Source organism: Primulina tabacum, chromosome 11, assembly GCF_025594145.1.
Source record: "Primulina tabacum isolate GXHZ01 chromosome 11, ASM2559414v2, whole genome shotgun sequence".
NCBI classification, from domain to species: Eukaryota; Viridiplantae; Streptophyta; class Magnoliopsida; order Lamiales; family Gesneriaceae; genus Primulina; species Primulina tabacum.
Window position 1 is genome coordinate 10,957,913 of NC_134560.1, and position 14,534 is coordinate 10,972,446.

Genomic DNA, 14,534 nt, shown 5'->3' on the forward strand with positions numbered 1-14,534 from the left:
AAACTTATCTACGGTAGATTTGAACCAGTCACCACCCCCACTGCTTCCACTAAATTTTTTCCTTCTAGCCTCTTCCTCTTGTGTCCTCCTCTCTTCAGACCTCTCACCTAGTATCTTTTGTTCTTTCTACTTTTTATAATTTCTTTACTATTTTTTTCATCACCACGCAACATGTACTCAAGGAGTTTAGCTGGTTACCAAGGGTTGTCGACGAGTGTCCATTTGATTTTAACTTGGGTAATCTGGACAAACAATTCAAAATTCATGTTGACAGCTTGACTCTTCGTTTTGAGCTGGTCAGAACCAATATTGTTGTAAAGATTCCTAATGAAACTGATATCCTTTAGAATCTATGACTTGAAGTGGCCAAATGCCATATTATGTGCAAAATGTTTTTTTTCTAATTTACTAATGGACTCGGAGAGATCATTCAACTGAATCGAAACTCGTTGTCTCATAGAATGTTCATCACATTCTTCAAGATCAGAAACTTATTTGGCCTGAGATGTTGAAGGAGAGATCTTATACATGTCGGGAGGATTTGGCTGAGAAATGGCAGTAGTATGAATGATGATCTCTCCGGGTGTTTGATTTTCAGAGGGAATGTCATTATGCAATTGTTGTGTAAAGTTGGAGGTTGGAGTAGCGATTGGTGAGATTTTGAGTTTCAACGGTTGGTTCAGGACCAGGATGTGGCTAGCCACTTGTTCCATTTGTTTAGGTCTTGGTTGGAGCTGTGCATCATCTGTCACAAAGGCATTGGGTATCACCATCTCCTTGTCAGTTAGATATTCAGGCGAGATAATCTCATCTTATTGCATTTGTGCACCAACTTGAGTGCTGCAAAGTGATTAAATATTCAGTTCTTCTTCGGTTTAGTCACCTTCACCATCAGACGTTGGATCTTGAAGCATGGGAGACGAAAGGTCCATTTTTTACTGGTCAAATTCAAATTGGGATAGAGATCTGACCACTTCATCTACATAAATCAGTGGCATTTCTGGAAGTTCATTGATCTGATTCTCTTTGGATGGAAGAGGAGATGAAGGTATTGGATCAGTGGCCGATTCAGTGGTTGGGTCTATAGACTCTGCCTGAATTGTAATTGTAGCGGCTTGAGTCTGTAAATCTTCCTCAGATGGGTTCTCAACAGCCATAGTTGTTTGGACTGTGGCTTGAGTCTGTTCAATGTCTTGCTGGTCAGCATCTTGATTTCATTCTTGTACACGAGATTCTTGAGAACTTTTTCCTCAGTCTTAAGAAGTTCATATTTTTTCCACTTGACATTTATAACCATTTAAATGGAAAATGCATCAATTTCAAGTTGACTTATCACTGTAGCATCATCTTGAGTCGTTAGGCAGTGTGCAACAAAATTATCATGCTTTTGTCGAATGATTTGGCGTAACACACTTCCCCTAAGCTCCATTTAAATGAAGTCTCGTCGTTGTAAGGCTTCGAAAATTAAATCTTTATCAGCCCAATTTTTCAAAATTTTGTGCTCGAGTTTGGAAACGTCTCTGATCCTATTCTCATCGTTAATGGTTGCAAAATGAAATATGGTTCGATAATCTACCCAACTATCGAATATGCCCATTTTCTCTTTTGAAATCTCATCAACTCTCTACAAGCCAAGGTTGATGGCAGTTTGAGCATTTTTAAGCTTCACCGGTTCAACCAATATTTGCTTCTTGGACTTTGGGTTTATGGTTGGCAGACCAAACTGGGTAGCAATCTCTTTTATTTCCAAAATTTTTACTCCAATCAAAATGGAGATAGGAATGGCTAGAACTGGTGCCGGCTTGAGTGGTTCATATACGTGCTTGATCAGTCGGATTTTCTTGGCCTTTGGCTTCTCAGCCTTTTGTTTAGGCTCATCCACATTCTTGTCTACACTAAACACATTAGTGAGAGAGGATTCTACCTGTTATTTTCTAATTCAGAATCTAAAGAAAAAACCAATTTCTTCATGCTCTCTTGGGCCGATTTCTTGGCTGGCTTGACTTTCTTCTCTTCTCTTGTTCTTCCCCCTGATCAATCTTAATAGTCAAATGCTCGACTCCAATTGTCACTTTCTCGTTTCTATAAGCTTCAACAGCTGGCCAGTTGATTCGTTGGACTGGGTGGAGTTTGCAAATAACCACAAGAGTAATAGAGTGTTGTTCGAGTAGATAGCATATGGGTATAGCAAATCCATGTGACTATGATCCAACTTTGATCATTGTTGTGAAGGTTTTGAATAGAATTTCTTACCAGTTCACATTGAGCTTTGATACAATGATATCCATCATCATAAACTTTTCAATAGTAATCTTGTCAAAAGCACCTACCAACAAACATTTGCTGACGAGATCTGCAAGCAACATGTATTCCAGTTTTAGATCTTTCTTCAAACAGGTTGGATGGGAGGACTATGGGAAATTGAAAACTTTATCTACCAATGAGCGGCATTCCATTTCGTATGTTTTGTGCAAGAATGCAGACCGACGGCTTGAAGATCAAACTTCTTGGTGAACAACTCTTGTGAGAAAATAAGGTTGATTCTCTGGAGAGTGAAAATTACATTTCCATTCTCCATCTTCGCATTTTCAAAGAATTAATTGAGACCAGCTCGAAGACCTTGGTGCTGCAACCCAAGAAATTGCAATGTCCAGAGGCTTCCAACATCTTCAACATGGGGACAATCGCGTTGTTTGTCATGGCCAAGAGAGACTCGACTTTAATTTCTCCTAAATTAGCGTAGGGTAGTGCGGCTTATTAAAGATGTCAACGGCTTGTTGATCTGTCAAAATGTACTCTAGCCAGATGTCCTTCTTCATTACTTGATCTAGGATGAAATGATGTTTATTGTCGACATGCTTGGTCCGAAAATGCAAGACAGAGTTGTAGGTAATTGTTATGGTACTCGTATTATCACAGAAGATTAGGGATTCAGCATATTGAATTCCATAAAGCACTCAATTCAATATGAATCTATAACAGTTGTTCACAACAACTCCTTGCATATAGGTACTCAGCTTCAGTCATTGATGTGTCGATTGATGTTTGTTTCTTGCTAAACCAGTATATCAATATGTCTCCAATAAATTGACATGATCCACTGGTGCTCTTCCTATCAATCTGGCAACCTGCATAATCTACAACTGAATAACACATAAGAATAAAACATGAGTATTTGGGATAGAAAAGACCCTATACAAGGAGTATCATTATGATATTTAAGAATTTTTTTAGCTTCAGAATATTAAGATTGCTAAGGATTAGCCTGAAAACAAGTACATAAACAAACAACTAACATGATGTATAGCGGGCTAGCGATCAGATATAGCAGTGTGATTAGTACTCTATACATTGTAATGTCCACTCAAATTCATTTTCATCTGTGTCTAATTTTATTGATGAACTCATATGTGTAGCAACAACTGTGCATTTGGCATCCCAATTTTATTTAGAAAATCTTAAGTGTGCTTGGCCTGATTGATGAAGATGTCAGTCCGAATAAGAACAAATATTATTCTAAATCACATGGAGATGTGAGCCCACGGCTAGCTGTATCTCTGAACTATTGAGAGTCACATAAGTATCTAATTTTGTGTTTTCGTTGAGATATTCAAAGTCAAGAAGTTGAATTTGATTACTGTAGTTTGATGGAGATCAAACAGAATGCTTATAAAAGAATTTTGATTCCATATGATGGAACAAGTAGAAGTTAGCTTAACAGCTAATTGAGTAAGGAGAGTAAGACTTCCAATTTGGTTGAAGTAATTCACAAAATTGGAAGCTGCCAAAAATGAAAATTTTGATATTCAAAATTTGGTCAAAATATCGAAGATCAAAATTTTCATTTTTTATTATATGAAAAAGATTTCCATCCTTGATACATTGATAGTGACAGATCGTCGATCAGAGTTATAACTGAGTTCACAATTTTTTATTTAGTGAATTTGGAATTTAATAATTATATAATAATATTAGTAGTAGTGACTACAAATATGTACAAAATTCTCATAAAATATTCTAGAGGAGTCTAAATTAACTAATAAGTTAATCAAACAAATTAAATAATGGTTATTTAATTTTATATATATGTGTGTGTGTAAAATATAAATATGTTATGCATTATCAAAAGCTGATTAATACATTATATAATAAAAATATGAGAATTTTAATTAATAAAATTTAAGAGTCCTAAGAGCGCCAAGATTAGGAATCCTAGTGATATATTACTTATGTATTTGAAATAAATATGTTAACAAATTTTGATAAGGCATAAAATTAAAATAATACACACAAAAATTCCTTCTCAAAACAAAAGAAGCTCTCGGCCATCGCCTAATTTTGAGAGAGAAAATTCTTGGTCGTGAGTTTCTTCCATCGTGCCGCTCTACTACCACCACACTTACTCCAGATTTCTAAAATTCGGGTTTTCTTTGTCTCAAAGCGGAAAATTGTTTGGGATTTCTAGTGCAATCTAAACGAGAAACAAAGTCTCCGATTGTGGACTTAATTTGATGATCAAACTGGGAGATCTGTTCGAAAGAACATATAAGAAGGGTCAACTCTACTAATCTCAAATTGTTTTGGGTTCCAGTATTAAATATGTGAAAGTAATAATTCTAAACACCCTATGGATGTATAAATTCATACGAATCCCAAGAAAAGTTTCGAGGGTCGAAACTAAAAATTTTAAACTTTCGATGTTCCTTGAATGCGAGAAAACGATACTCCAACATCTTATTCAATAGATTCTCCAACCCACATACTTTCTTTGTCTACATTTTCATAAAATAACGTATTATTCTCGTCATTGAGTCTTAGAAATGAAAATATTTTATGTTATTTATTCGTTCTTATTCTAGGATTGGCAGTATCTGTCCACTGATATAAAGATCAGGGCGTTACATTTGTAATCATCTTCATGATAATCCTTGTCACCTTCATTATCTAACTGCCTTCACTGGTCTCTCCTTCTGTCTCCAACCTAACTAAATCTTCTGCAAAAATAAAAATTAAAAATAATTTTTCAAAGTAGGAAACAAGTAGAATCTAAAATCACACTAGCAAAAATCTTTATTAAAAAACAATGAGCCTCACATACAACATTCAATAACTATAACCGCCTAAGACAATCAAAGGGACCACCAATTCATTTTCCAAACAACAAAGAGATCTAAAAACTACGACCACATAGGACTCTGTGAGGAACCACCATTTAATTTTCCAAATAAAAAATGAAAAATAGTTCTCAAAATGACCGGGCAACAACTCTTCAAGCAAAAATGTAATATATATGAAAATTCAAAGTAAAATAACTCAAAATACGAATCATATTCTGGTGAGGGAAATTGATACTTAATAATGAGTCGAATTTGCATTTACACTAACAATTGGCTGAGAAATTTTTTGGACGATTCGAGGGGGCAGACCGCTTTCAAGTAAAAGGGCTGAAAAAGCCTGATAAAGCACAAGATGTTTTTTTCCATTGCAAGAAGCCTAGACATTGGAATACATTTGCTAGGAATATCTAGCCCAGAAGGGTTCTGGCAGCGGTATGTTTTATATTGAAATAAATGTCTCAATTAATTCAACTTATTGGGTATTAGATACTGGATGTGGATCTCATCTATGCAATAATTTGCAAGAGATAACAAGAAGTATAAGGCTAAGGGAAGGTGAGATCTTCCTGAGGTGGACAATGGAGCAAGAGTTACTACAATAGCCACATGAGATGTTTACTTGATATTAAACAATAACTAAGTTGTTTTTTAGTGATGTTTTATATGTTTCATATTTGGTTAAAAAAATTATTTCCATTTCTATGCTTGATAAATATGGATTTTCTTGTTTATTTGCTAAAGGTATTTGCAATATTTACAAGAATGAATGTTACTTAGAACAGACGAAATACAAAACGATCTCTATAACTTAAAATAAAATATATTCCAACCAATCATATCCAAGTAAACATGATATCAATAATAACAAACAAAATAAAGCAAGATAGTCTGAATCAAGCACAATTGTGGCATGATAGACTATGACATATTTTCCAAAGAAGGATATTCGAGCTAGTGGGAGAAGGCATGTTTGACTCGTCAGATATAAACTCTCTAGAGACATGTGAGTCATGTATGAAAATAAAGATGACCAAAGCCTATTTCCTAGATAAAGTAGAACGTGCACATAATCTGTTGGATTTGATCCATACAGATGTTTGTGGCCCGTAGAGAGATATGACCAATCCTACTTCATTATCTTTACAGATGACTACTCGAGGTATGGCTATGTGTATTTAATGAAATACAAATCCGAAGCTTTGAAAGCTTCAAAGAATTCAGAACTGAAATAGAGAAACAATTAGGAAAGAGTATTAAAACACTTCGATCTGTTCGAGGTGGAGAATACTTATTATTAAGTTTCAAGACTGCCTTAAAGAGAATGAGATTCTATCATAGTGAACTCCCCCTGTCACACCCCATTTGAATGGTGTGTCAGAACGCCGCAATTGAACGTTGATGGACATGGTTCGATCCATGATGGGATTCACATAATTGTTGTCATCCCTTAGGAAATTTGCACCTGAAACAGCGAAAAAGTTGTTGAAGCAAGTACATAAAAAGGCAATGGACAAAAATCATACGAGATATGGATGAGAAATCCACTCACATATTATTTCTTAAGAATATGTGGATGTCCTACTTATGTGAAGAAGACAGTGGGAGACAAATTGGATAGTAGAGACAATTTGTGTTACTTTGTGGGACATCCAAAGAATTCTGCTTGATATTATTTCTATGATCATAATGAAACAAATGTATTTTTCTCAAGAAATGCCACTTTCTTATAGAAAAAATTTCTATTGGATAGAAAATGAGGGATGATAGAACTTGAAGAGATTTAGTAACAACGAACTTCTAAAATAGTAGAACCCACACCATAATTGCCAGTTGAAGAAACACAACCTCGTAGGAGATCTGTAATGGTCTCAAGGTCGCCTAACAAGATGAGCTTGCTTCTTGGAGAAGATCAAGAAGAGCTCATTCCTGGATGTGATCCAAGAAACTTCAAAAAAACTTTGTCTGATGCTGATTCATCAAAATGGCTTGAAGTCATGCAGTCCGAGATGGACTCCATGTATTCGAACCAAGTATGTTCTTTAGTATATCTACCTGAGGGAATCGTTCTCATAGGAAGTTAATGGATCTACAAAAAGAAACTTGGGGCATAGGGGAAGGTAATGACCTTCAAATCAGGATTGGTAGCAAAATGATATACTCAAAGGCAATGTGTTGACTATGAGAAAACCTTTTCTCCAGTCGCAATGTTCAAGACCATCAGGATATTGCTAACCATAAAAACATAGTATGATTATGAAATATGGTATATGAATGTGAAGACAACATTCCTTAATGGTGACATTAAGGAAGAGATTTACATGTCTCAACCTGAAGGATTCACATCAGTAAGAAGTGAGTATAAAATATGCAAATTTCAGATATCCATCCTTAGACTCAAACAATCATCATGGAGCAGGAACCTCTTATTTGACAATACAATCAAAGATTTTGATTTTTCCAAGAACCCTGAGGAACCTTGTATATACGAGAAGGTTAGTGGGAATGCAGTGACATTCTTAGTACTTTATGTTAATGATATACTACTCATTGGGAATGATGTAGGGATGTTCTAATCAACTAAAGTATAGTTAGCTAGAAAATTCTCCATGAAAGATATGGGATAAGCATCCTACGTATTAGGAATACAGATCTATAGGGATAGATCGAAGAGGATGCTAGAGCTCACCAAATCCACTTATATCGATAACATACTGAGGAGATTTTTTATGGAGGAGTCCAAGAAATTATATCTCCCAATGTGTCATGGTGTGACTCTATCCAAATCTATGTGCTCTAAGACTGATGAAGAGATAGAAACCATGAGCCGCATTCCATATTTGTCTGTTATAGGTAGTATAATGTATAGTATGCTATCTACTCGACCCGATATTGCATTTACATTGAGTGTAGCAAGAAATACCAATCGAATCCTAGTCCATTGCATTGGAAATCCGTGCAGGACATTCTTAAGTACTTGAGCAGAACTAAGAATTTGTTATTGGTTTACGAAAGTGGATAATAAAATTAAAAGGATATACGGATTCTAACTTCCAATCAGATGTGGATGATTCGAAATCAATCTATGGATTTTTATTCAAGCTCAATAGTGGTGTTGTCTCTTGGAAAAGTTCTAAGCAAGAAACCATAGCAGATTAAACCACTAAGGTCGAAAACATAGCTGCATCAGCTGCAGCAAAGGATGGGGTTTTGGTGGGGGATTTCATTCAAGATTTGAATGTCATTCCTCAAATAGTTGATCCAGTCCCAGTCTACTATGACAACACTGGTGCCGTTGAGCAAGCAAAGGAATCGAGGTTTCATCAGTGATCCAAACATATACTAAGGAAGTTCGACATAATCCGAGAGATTGTATGAAGTGAGACATATTAATCGAGAGAGTCGTCTCTGCAAACAACATTGATGATTCACTAAAGAAGCCCCAGTCAGGACCATTGTTTGAGAAGTATCGTGAAGCAATGAGTCTAAGATCTACGGGTAGTTGGCTATAGGGAAAGTGAGAGATTTTTAGAGTACAATTGCCCAGTGAGCCAACTTGTGGCTTAGACTTTATTGTCTCTAATGTAAAAAATCTTTATTTTAATAATATTTAATAGTTTTATTCAATTATGACATTACTTTACTGTATATTCATGCAAGTTACATAGATAAAGTCCTTGATTGTATAAAAGGTACTATGAGGTTTGCATCTCAACGTAAGATCATAAAACTCGTTATGAAATGTACCATATATTCTAAACAGGTTCCTAGTCGAATCAACCACCTAAAATTAGGATAAATGTTATTTGAGATTGAGACTAACGTTTGTGATGTAAACGTCATGTTTCATTAATAAGGACATGTAAATGTCCATTATTACATATGGGTGATCATTTGATGATTCACTGAACAACCTTGGTCTATCCAAGTGGTTATCATTTATCCAGTGGAATAGTCCGCAGTTATGGTTTTACACCATTAGTCCTTTGAACCGAGACAACATAGAGGCTCTACGTACTAGTATGAACTTTGATCCATTTACTGACTCCATTGAGGGTCATCAGGTGGCGAGGTTGAGTGCAGTTTCGAAATACATTTAAACAAATGTATTATAGTCGGGGATTTACTTTTTGCCTATGGGTGAAGATATCATGTGTGATCTGATGAATTAATGGTATAAGGAATCTCTGGCCATAGTAAGACATGTGTATTTTAAAAAATGTTTTTTCTCAGTTGCACATATCATACCATTATTATTACTCAAAGATACATCACATTGTTATTGAATTAATTTCATATGCACTTTGATATACCAATGGTTGCTGATTCGATCGGAATATACGAGTTGAAGAAAACGTACTGTACGATAATCATAACTTAAGGTTCTTGTAGGCACTATTAGTAATACCTAGGGGATCATGGAGTGATGCTATTAGACTGTTCTTACCATTATCCGATTGGTGTAATCAGTCTTAGGTTCTGACATTCTTGATCAAGTGGTTGATGAAAAGAATGTGGCTATTAGGGTAAGCCCGAATAAGAATAAATGTTATTATGAATCACATTGAAATGTGAATCCATGACTAGCTGTATCCCTGAACCATTGAGGGTGATACAAGTATTGTACTCTTTGTTCTCGTTGAGATAGTCAAAGTTCAAAGAATTGAATTTGACGACTTTAATTTTATGGACATCAAACAAAATACTTATAAAGAAGTTTATAAGTTGATTCCATATGATAAAAACAAGTGAAAGTTAATTTAACTGCTAATAAAGTAAAGAGGGTGGAACTGCCTGTTTCGATGAAAGAGTTCACAAAACTGACAGCTGTAAAAAATGAATTAGTGAAAATTTTGATATTTGAAATTTTAAATTTTTGTTATATGAACAAGATTTGTATCATTGATATAATGACGTTGTCAGTTCATCGATCGGGATTACGATGAGTTAACAATTATTTATTTGTGAATTTGGAATTTACCAATTAAATAACAATATTAATAATAGTGACTACTAATATGTCTAATTTTCATAAAATATTATAGAGGCTGTAGAAATAATTAACTAATAAGTTAATTATTCGATAATTTAATTAATGAAAATTTAGATTCCTAAGAATACTAAGATTAGGAATTCTAGTAATATAAGACTAGTGTATTTTAATAAATATGTTATCATAGGTTGATAAAAATATACACATAACACAACACAAGAAAATTCTCCTCTCCTCCCTCAAAATTTTCTTCCATCTCAAAAAAAAACAATCTTTTCTGCCAAGAGCTTCCACTGCCACTGTCCCATTGCCGCCGCATCACCTCCGGATTTATAAAATTTGGTGCTCGTTGTTGCGTGCCATGTCCATTACCATCGAACGGCAAACCATCACCGATGGTCAAAAATGGGAAATTTTAGACCTTTTTTATTATGATTTTACAATATCATCTTTTAAGTTTTTAACCCTTACTTCTTGTTGTTCTTGTTACGTTTTTTAAGGTCGATTTATCCAAAAAATAAAAATTAGAAAAAGACTATAAAAAATACTTGATCAAGGTTATAGTTTGCAACAAAACATTAGGATCAAAATTTGAAAAGCTGAGGCCAAGAAGAATTTTAGCCCACAAAATTTCACAAAAAAACCCAATAATTAATCCAGGCCATTTTTAATTAACCTTGCAGTTGGGCAATAAGTTTTGCAGACCAGATCGTAGAGAAGATCGTGAGAGTAGTTGTGGGTAGTGGTATAAAGTGGAAAAGCATCCCCAGAATTTGAAACAAAAAGAAGAATCGACAGATAAAAAACACACAACACATCACCCAACAATGTTCCAGTAGAAAATATGCAAAATTTAATCAATCCAATTCAATAATTTTCTCATATTCCTACTCTAGTTTCTAACGTTTCTTAACAACTTTTATTCCTCTTGATTGGGTAACTACTATAATCATGTCTAGGAATTCATTTATTTTTTCAAAATCAACATCATTTTTCATTTAAATATTTAGTTTTAGACGAGTTTATCATGTTAAGAGAATATAACTAACAATCGAATTTGGAATCCACATCGTTTGAATAGGTAGAAGTTAAATTTTTACGTTTTTACACAAATTAGTATACTTGCACCTGACACGCCCGCAATCTACAAAATTTTGCGCAAACAGTTATATATCTAATAACTCGTAAAAGATCTAACTGAGATGGTCTTGTGATGCGATCATGGTTGATCAAGCTCCAAAGAAATCATGAGATCAGCTAGAGTCATCAGAAGGATCTATAACGAGGGGACGAAGCAAGAAGTTTAAAGAAACACTTCAAGGACTCATGGTGAGCTACTAAGAAAGGTCTACAAACATGAAGTCCCAATTAGAGGGGTTTGGAGAACATAGCAACAATGTTGGAGGTCATTGTAACGTCATTCAAGTGCTAACTAATCAAGAGGACAGTAGCACTCACGCCAAATCTCGCGCACACGTTCGCGCAATGCATAAAAATTGCACCGAATATAGAAAGAGCCGCCTCACCAGTGCCAGAACTCGCGCACCTACGCGCGCCTTACTGCCTGAAAGTGAAGAAATACATTACGTGCGCGCACCTGCGTGCGTTGCTGTGTGGAAAAGATTTTTATTTCCTAGTTTAGAGTCCAAATTATTTAGAGAACTTGATTATTGATATCCTTTTGTTTTGTAAAGATATATGGATGAAATTTTGAACATTATCAGCACATTATTGTGTTTATACAAAAGTTTTTGTGAGTTTTATCTCAAACATTTTAAAAGCATTGCTTTGTTTAAACAAAATCAAACTTATCAAAGATTTAATCTTTGTGACGTTTGTCGATTGTTTTCACACGGATTGTCAAAGACAAGTTCTTTGAAGGTTCGTCTGAATTTCAACTGTTTCATACCGTGAAAATTTGTTGCTAAGTTCTTCGTAACTTAGAAGTGAATATTACAAATCGTTGCTTGTTTTAAAAGATCGAAACAACCCAACGTTCTTTATTTCATCGGATCGAAGACATGATTCCGCTTTTTAGCGCATTTACTTTTCGTTATTGAAGAATCGTATCAGCTTCTTGATACACACCAATGAATTAAACTCGCACTTCCTCGTACACTTAGCTGGGCAGTGGAAGCATCCTGTCATCCTTGAACGACAGATGATCAGGCCTGACTCCAGTATCCAACACTCCAATAATCACACCTCTTCAGTAACTCGAATCATTCCAAAATCGCGAAAGATCTAATTCCAATGAATTAAACTTGCACAAATATGAAGGTGATTTTTTCAAAAAAAATGTTTGATAAAGTTATTTTGTTAGCCACTTATCGCTAAGTATAGAAGTACAATGAATCTTAACTACTTAAGAAATTCTTGATATGAGGGGATGAGATGAGAAAGAAATGAGCATTCATGTCTGAAAGGAATATTTTATTCCTTCATTATTTTGCTAAATTGATAATATCAATTTAAGATTTTGTCTTTCTAGAATAAAAGATTTTATTTGATTTATTTCTAGATTATAATATTTTGCTTGATTTATTTCTAGATGATAAGATCTTAATTGATTTATCCATAGATATTATATGATTTGTTTTTAATATGATTTTTATCTCAAAGATATTTTATCCTTGTTTGAAAGTGTCTTATAACTAATGAAAATAGTATTTCCATATTTTCTAGGACTCTTTTTCTAGATCAAGCATGGAATATAAATAAATGAGCTTCACAACCGTACAAGTGGTGGTGTAGAGAGAGAAAAGATTTTTGTACTTTCAGAAACTTTTCAGAGAGTTGGTGGGAGAGAGGTGCTTAAGTTTTGTGTGATCGTGTGATCACTTTGTTGTGGAAAGGATCAGTTGGAGGTTTTTGGAGTGCACGTAAAGGTCGGCTAAGGAGTTCTTGCATAGAAGAATTATACGAGAGCCGAGCCTATTTTGATTAGACGTTTTTGTGTGATCAGTTGATCACTTTACAGCGTATGAGAGCTACTGGATTTTTCTGAACACACAGAGAGTTCAGATATTGAAGATTTTCGTGTTCAAGATTTTGTGTGATGGATTCACATATATCGTGTTGCTGATTGGTGTTGACAACACTCGAAGAACAACACTGACGCAGAGTGTTGATCGAAGAGTTGTTTCTTTTGGTTTTAAGCAAAACATTTTTATTTTATGCATCTAGTTTTTATGTGGTTTATTTTGATGCATTTTTAATTCCTTGGAGTGTCAAGGAATCTTGCTTTGGTATTCTCACTAGTATTGTTTTGGTGTAAACGATTTACATAATTTTCTAGTGAATTTTTTTGCCTTGAGGCATCGCACAAGTATTCGTACTTGTGCATAATTTAAATCTGGTGTTTATTCATTAAAGTTTACATGTGTGTTAAATGTTAATTTCCGCTGAAGTGTTGTGTGTAGGGGTGGGTACGGTACGGTATACCGTACCGAACTACGGTACCGTATACCGTACATAAAATATCGGTATGGAATTTTTCCATACCGATACCGATACCGAAATTTCGGTATACCGCACATTCGGTATACCGAATTTTCGGTATGGATAAAGTTCATACCGGTACCGTACCGACACCGAAAATTTTGTCGGTATACCGAAAAAATGTCGGTATACCGAATTTTCGGTATACCGACATTTTTTCGGATATACCGAACTTAAATTTAAAAAAAATAATAATAAAAAATTATTTTCGGTATTTCGGTATATACCGCTTTTTTCGGTAATTTCGGTATTTTTTTCGGTACGGTATTTCGGTATTTCGGTATTTTTTTCCACCCCTAGTTGTGTGCTGATGCTGACAACATCGAGCACAACACCAAATTCTGATACACACAATATTTTAATTTATTTCCCGTACGTTTATGAACAACATCCATTTCAAGTGGTATCAGAGCCAACGCTTGATACACTAAGTGATTGATTCTGGTTTATTGTTGTTTTTTTTTTTGCAGGAATTTTACAGAATCCCAATGGACGTACTGTCTAAAAACACTGCTGTTTTGAGGAAAAATGCTGGCTGCAAGTCAACCCGCACGGTGTTGCCTCTGGTGTTGCAACACCGGGCCGCAACACCATTTCAAAATCCTTGTGTCTCAATGCTAAATCTCACAATGACTCAGGTAATCATGAAATCCAGGATACTGATTCTGATGAACTCACATTTGAATGTGTGCAGGCTATGTATGAAGAGCTATACGAAGATTGGACCAAAAGAAATAAAATAAATTCGATCCTCTCTAAGGAGAATACTGATCTGAAAGAATGTGTGTCTCGACTTGAAGCTGTGCTTAGCAAGAAGGATCTTGAGCTTCGTAGTGTCAAGGATGATCTTGAGAAAGCCTCAAAAACTCTTGGAAAATTGAACTCTAGTTCAACAAAACTTGACTCGATGCTAATGATGGGAAATG